The sequence below is a fragment of the Canis lupus genome, chromosome 5 (assembly GCF_011100685.1).
Source record: "Canis lupus familiaris isolate Mischka breed German Shepherd chromosome 5, alternate assembly UU_Cfam_GSD_1.0, whole genome shotgun sequence".
NCBI lineage: Eukaryota > Metazoa > Chordata > Mammalia > Carnivora > Canidae > Canis > Canis lupus.
Window position 1 is genome coordinate 40,920,137 of NC_049226.1, and position 5,915 is coordinate 40,926,051.

Sequence of the window (5,915 nt, forward strand, 5' to 3'; positions counted from 1 at the left end):
CACTGTTGAACTGGCGGGACGGGCGCTGGCGGGGTCGCTCTGCGCTGGCCGCGGCGCCTCCTGTCGGTCGCCAGGAGGAACTTCTGCCTCTCGCAGTCGCAAGTGGAAACCCTGTGCTCGCGATGCGAATCAAAAAGAGTGGGGCTCTTGGCCCGCCGGGAAGTCTCGCAAGGGTCGCCCGAAGCCAGCTTTCTCACGTCACGGCTTTGGCGGCGTTCCTTCCAGCCCTCCGCCGTTGGGGAAGGAAAAAAAGGGAACCGTGACCCCGACGTGACTTGAACACGCAACCTTCTGATCTGGAGTCAGACGCGCTACCATTGCGCCACGAGGTCACAGCGAGCGGACGACTCGGCGTCGCTAAAGACCTCGCTGCGCCGGCACGGTCCCGCGGCTCGGAACACCTAGGCGGGGAGGCGCGGTCCCCCCGGCGCTCCCGCGCGCACCGGAGGGAGGAGCCCGCGCCGCCCGCTCCTCGGCTTCCGGGAGGCCGGCCGCGCGGAGCCCCGGCCCCGAGGACGGCGGGGGAGGCGGGGAGGCCTGCGGCCCCGGGAGCCCCCACCCGCCCGGCCCTCCGCCGGCTCCGCAGACCCTGGCGGCGGCCTCCGCGGCCCGAGGAGGTGGGCGCCCCCACGGCCGCAGGCGGGGCCTCGGTCCACAGGCGGGGAGACGCCGCGGCTTTATTATTTGCACAGCGTGCGTGGAAACATTTGCTTTCCGGAGAATCACAACAGTTCGGGGAGGACAGCTCGAGCCGTTGAAAACCCCTCCAGCCCGAGGTCGCCTGCGACTATCCTCGCGCGCGGCATTTCTTTTTGCAGGAGTTTTACTGCCTGGGTGTAATCCCGAATGCATTTCTGATCTTTGAATTGATTGATCCATAGCACGCCTGCGGAAAAGTACCCTACCTTTACACCAAGTGCAAATACATCTGTGTCCGGCACCCAGATCAAGAAAGAGAACATTAGCACCCCCCTTCTGGTCACTTCACATTCATTTTTGAGGTGGGATTGTGTTGTACATGAACTTTTGTCAGTGTCCTCACTTGCCATTTTATTGCCCACGTATTTTAGTTAATATTTTTTCCCAGCATAATTTTAAGGGGCTCATTGTCCACCTTATGCGAGTCTTAAGTCCGTGCTTTTAGACAGTACTTTTTCATTTAAAAAAATAATAATAAAATTATTAAAGAAATGAAAAAATACACTCTTGCATTTTAAAAAAAGCCGTTAATAACATAGAGCACCGTCTTGGTCTAAGAAAACGAAGCACCAATTAATTCAATAAATAAAACCATATAACCCCCCACAAGGGCCTGATGTTCTTCAGCGAAGGAACGATCTGGAGTGGGCAGGAAAGAGGAACTGTGTCTGGGACTCTCAGTGAAGCCAGTACGGGTTCAGGGCTTTCTCACCATCCTGGTTACTTGAGGGCAGCTAAGACCCCCCCAGAGCTTCTGTGAATCTTCAATCTTCGATAGAAATCTTGGCAATTTTTGTGTTTGTGACCAGGTGTGAGAATAGCAGGATCTCAGGATTAACTGTGAGTCCCGAGGCAGCTGCCCCCAAAGCTGTCAGAGAAGCAGATACCAGAAGGTTTTTATCACTGTCCTCAGGGGAGAAGAGTCATCTAGCCCAAGATTACGGATTGTATCTACAGGTATCCAGACGAGAGTCATTCCTTATCACTTTTGATGGCCCAGAGGTGAATTGGACCCTGATTAGGGGAAGAAGTGGGGAGCTAGGGAGTGGTAGGAATGCTTCTCAGAGGGGCACCTGGGTGACTCAGTGGTTGGGCCTCTGCCTTCCGCTCAGGTCCTGATCCCCAGGTCCCAGGATCGAGTCCTGTAACAGGGTTCCACAGGGAGCCTGCTTTTCCCTCTGCCTATGTCTCTGCCTCTCTCTGTGTGTCTCTCATGAATAAATGAATGAAATCTTTAAAAAAAAGAAAAAAAGATGAAGTGCTTCTTAGACATCTAAGAAGTGAATGAAGTGCTAGAATGCTGAGGTTTGGATTCTCTTTCAGGCTGATCACAAACTTCCTTCCCTGCTCCCCCTGGACGACCTCCAGCATTGGCCATATAGCAAAGTCACTGTGAGGAAAAGCCAGTGCCTTTCCCACAGAGGTCAAGAGTCCAGAATCTACTGCATGGATGCTTCACATCCAAGAAGACACCAGAGACACTTTTGAAATCCCTGCTCAGATTTTTGGGTACACCTGTCATATCCCGCCTGTCATATCCCAGCCCTTCTCCCCAGATGTGGAACCAAAAGCCAATTATTATTCTAAACTACAGTACAGCAATGTCATCAGATGAAAGGATTAAAGAGACTTGTCTGGATAGGTTTAAAGGGTCCCTTTAAGAGTGAGACTCATGCTTTCCAGGGCCGACCAAAGTGGAGGGAATGAGGTAGCCATGCCCATGTGCAGAGCCCAAGCCTCTTATTTACAATTTTGACACTTTGTTCGTCTTGGATAGTTGGCATTCATTTTTTTAAAAACATTGTGTTATTTTTAAATTTATGTTGACTGCTGAGTTTTTTGGTGCCACAGACACTCCTTGAATTTTGCATCCAGGAGAATGCCTCATTGGCCTCACCCTCATTGCAACCTGTGGCTCATTGAAATTCTGTGACTGCCCAGAAATCACAAAGAACTGTTTCTTTATTTTAGAACTACGTTTTGTTAAAAACAAAAAAGAAAAGTACCGCCTCCCCGAAAAACCCCTGTAAAATACAGAAAATTTCAAAATTACATCACAATGTCCAATTAAATACCAAATAAAAAAGGTAATTGCCAACATTGGCGAGGGAGTGAGGAGAGTGAATATCTATGAGAATTCATGCAAGACTGGAAAAGAATGTAAATCGGTACTAGCTGTGTGGATTGTGATGTGACAACTGGTCTTAAAAATGCTCTGTCCAGGCATTCCATCTTCTGGAGAATATGTACTAAAGACACAGTTAAGGATGAATGCAAAGATGTAGCTTCAAGATTGTTCTAATCAATACTGTGTTTGTAATGATGAAGTACCCAGAGCCATCTTGATGGTTCTATGGTACACGTTCCATCTGGGTTTCCAAGGGAGTGAGGCAGAGATGCTGGCCTTGGTGAGTGTATCCTTCAATGTGTGAATATACAGGGACAATTGAATAAAGGGATGTGGTAGTGAGAAGTCCAGAAGTCATTGGTATGGAGAAGGAAGACTGCCCCACCCCTGAGAGAAACACGTTAGCTTTGACTTCTCAGTGTCTGCTTAGTTCAACATGATCTCAGACCCAGGCAATTGCTGTGTTTCTTAGAAAAAGCTTTTACTTGGCTTCTGTTTCCTAACAGGCTGAACATGTGCCAACTCTCCAAAGCCCATCAAAGATATCCTAGATCTTTCTGATTGGTAGACCCCATTCCTTTTCCAGCAAATTCCAACAAGGACCTGAAAACCGAGGCCTGAGAAGGATGGTGCTCTGTGGAGTGGGTTTTCTCTCTATCATGCAGCTCTGGGGAGCAGCCTCATTGCAGGCTGGCTTCCTGCGAGGAGAGCCAAGAATGTATTTTGGAAGGAACACTGGTGAAAGGAGGAAGCATGTATTTTGGGGGGAAGCTGTCAGGTTGTGATGCAGACCTGGCTGCAGCTCTGCCACCCCATGGAGAGCTCAGGACAAAGACTGCCTGTCAGAGGAACAGAAGGCAATGGCCTCGCCCTGTGCCACCACCTTGCTGGGTCACTGGCCGGGACCACTTCTGGAGGAGGGCAAGCTACAGTGGCCAAAGGCTGACAGGGGGAGGCTGTCCATTTACTTCTCCACTCTTCAGAAGGAAAAACACCCTTGGAACTGGTGGAACATTTAGAACTTCATCAGAAATACTCAGTGGGAGCCAGTGTAGCATAATCCAGAGCCCTACGCCAAGGACAGGTCTCCAAACCGCAGGCTCTGGATGAGCTGACAATAAAGGCCCATCATAAATCAATGAGGGGGAGATAGTCGATTCTGGCGGCGGCATAATCACAAAAAAACCTGCAGATTTGGGGAGTTTGTGAACCTTAGACATTTTGATTTTTTTTTTTTTTTTTGCATTTCGATTTTCATGACAATTTTCCTTTATGCCAGGTTTTCATTCTTTGTGCCTTAAAACCTTGATTAGGAAAGAAACCCTCCTTTAAAAGGGGAAAACCCAAAGGGATTACAAGTAGAAATGACTGCTACTTCTTCCCTTTCTGCTTCTCCTGCTTTTAAAACTTCTGTGACCTATTAGGCTTTAGTTTTGCTAAAGAGGTAGTTCAGTTGACACCGGGGAAATTTATTTGGCTGACTAGACAGGGCTTGAATTTTTTTGTTTGTTTTTTTAAGATTTGTGCCCAACGTGAGGCTTGAATTATCCTGAGATCAAGGGTTGCATGCTTTACTGACTGAGCCAGCCAGGCATACCCCTGGGCTTGAATATCTTTCAATGGTTTAATTAGGTTCCCATGTTTGTTCATGACCAGAGGAGATGGGGGCAGCATGGATGTCCTTTACATTGGAGAAATAGAGTTCCAGAAGCCGAAAGTTTTAGGTCTTTTGGGGTATCAGCTGTGGGTCCAGCTAGCAAGAGACAAAGGGTCCTGCCTAGCGAGTCTCTACGTGACAATACATGTGACTTTCTCAGTTTGTCTTTGGCCCATGTGACAATGTTGGCTGAACCGGAGATTTTTTTCAGCTTAGTTTTACATAACCCAAAGGGCATACTTATTAATGCTCACCAAATGCACCTGATGGCAAAGTGGCTTAGGAGCAGGGGCTATATGTAATGTAGAAAAATACTGCGGTTTGCAGCCAATGGCTGTTGTGCTCAAGATTGCGAATCCGAGAAACCACCAAGGAGCCGACACCGATGCAAACACGCGAGGGTTTACTTACAAGCTCGAGCTTGGGTCCAAGTGTACCCAACACAGCAGAGCAGGGACTTGGACCCTGAGACTAAGAGGCGTAGCAGCTTTATAGGGGCCAGTGGCCAATGGGATACACAGAAAGTTGCACAGTCATGTCGGTCCACAAGCAGGTGGCCGATTGAATTACACCTTACCCTAAAGTATCCATTTGAATTGGCCTATTACTTTGGTCAGAATTGGCGCGCAGTTTTGGCGAGCACAAAGCAGGGTTACATTGTTATGGGCCGATTTCCGATTAGGGTGTGCCCAGCGGCTTGACTAGGGTGGGGAGCGCCTTAAGCAATCAGCAGGTTATGTGGGGTCATACAGGAGGTGGCAGGTGTAGCACAAAATGGAGTTAGTCCTGCTCTGCTTGTCCAGGGGTAGGGGATTTTTGTTAAATTTCCTGGGTCCCACAATGGCCAATAAAGAATCCTTGAAATGTCTTTGGTTCAAGAGTGGTTTTATTCAAGCCCGGGGACAGGACCCATGGGCAGAAAGAGCTGCACTGGGGTCCTGAGGGGTGGCTCATTATACACTTTCCAGTTTGGACGGGGTTAGAGATAGTGTAAGTCTCTAAAGAATTTTGGAAGCAAGGCTTCCAGGACTTTGAGGGGGCTAGCTGCTGTTATGAAAAAAGGTTATTTATTACTGTTTAGTAAATCCTGTCATGAGACCCTTCAGATGTATATCAGTGGGTCATATGCTTGGGGGATGATTGGCAGAGGGGGGTAAGAGATAAAGCAAGTTTTCAAAGGAATTTCTGTATGCTAAAAAAGATTCACAAGATCCTGGGGGTTCGGGCTAAGATAGCCCTTGCCCTTAGCAAAGTGTCAACATCGAGGCAGAGGAACTCCCAGAGGAATGTCACTCTGCCTGTTTCAAGGACTTGTCAATGGGCTATTAAGTAGTAAGGAAATTTAATTTTTTTTCCTCCTGCCTTTGTTTCCTACATCACATTCAGAGATTGGCCTCGATGACAGACAAGGCCCTGGAATTCCAGCAATGG

At 48.4% G+C, this 5,915-nt stretch overlaps 1 non-coding gene across 1 annotated transcript; it reads right to left on the reverse strand.

The window, feature by feature from the left end:
* Window positions 1–260: 260 nt before the first annotated feature.
* TRNAW-CCA lies at window positions 261–332 on the reverse strand. Its single transcript has one exon. It is a non-coding gene; the product is annotated as a tRNA-Trp (tRNA).
* Window positions 333–5,915: the final 5,583 nt, after the last annotated feature.